This window comes from Coffea eugenioides, chromosome 11 (assembly GCF_003713205.1).
Source record: "Coffea eugenioides isolate CCC68of chromosome 11, Ceug_1.0, whole genome shotgun sequence".
NCBI lineage: Eukaryota > Viridiplantae > Streptophyta > Magnoliopsida > Gentianales > Rubiaceae > Coffea > Coffea eugenioides.
The window spans coordinates 34,861,625-34,862,576 of NC_040045.1; positions in this window are offsets into that span (position 1 = coordinate 34,861,625).

Here is a 952-nt window from a genome sequence, read left to right on the forward strand (position 1 = left end):
ACCCAGTTTAGGCATCAGATGCAACTAGAAACTATTGGAGAACAGTGATATAAATTGAAAACAGTGGTTGCTCCTTCTCATATGACTCAAATAGCAACCAATCTTATGAAATTTATACTGAATTTGATCCTTAGGATGAGAAGAAGATAGATATAGCAAGAAATCAGCACAAACAACAGTAAAATTACAAGATAAAATCACAATTCGAACCCACATAAAACCTAGCTTTTCAATATGAACAAACGAGGTTCAAAAATAGGCTACCCACTGGAGGAATCAATCCTTGGTCCAAACTCAATAAAATTCTACAATGAACTTCAATGCTTATCAACAACGTACTCCAATCTTACATCCAACTAAACACAAACAAGGAAAAAAAATGGGAAAAGGATTTAAAATTGAAACAAGTGAAAAAAGAGGAGAAAAGAATATGATGCTCATGATGGTGGATTGATGACGGTAGTTACGGTGGAGAATGTAGAACAGTTGTTGAGGAGACTTTAATTATTCTCTTCATTGGCTCCATTCTTCTTTATCTTCGTCTATTGAGTTTCCTATTCTTATCATAATTCTTTTTTTATAAATAAGAATATTCTCTTCTTTATCTTTCACCTTGTTTTTGTTTATATCATTTCTTATTTTTTTCTTTTAATAATTTAGCATTTTCCTTTTTTCTTAGATAGTGCAATTACAAGAAGGTTTATTTTGTCATTTGGCAATCCCTAACAATAGGATATCAATATGGTTACTAACAAGGGATGTAGATGTAATTTGACTAAATCTCGAGGATTGATGGATAGTTTGGCCAAACCTCAAGAGAGGTAAATGTAATTAACCTAAAGTGTTGTTTTGTAAGGAACGAAATAGAGAATTTGATTTGGAACTAGGAAGTAAAGGGACAGAAAAGAAAATTTATTTTGTAAGGAACAAAATAGAGAATTTGATACTCTCT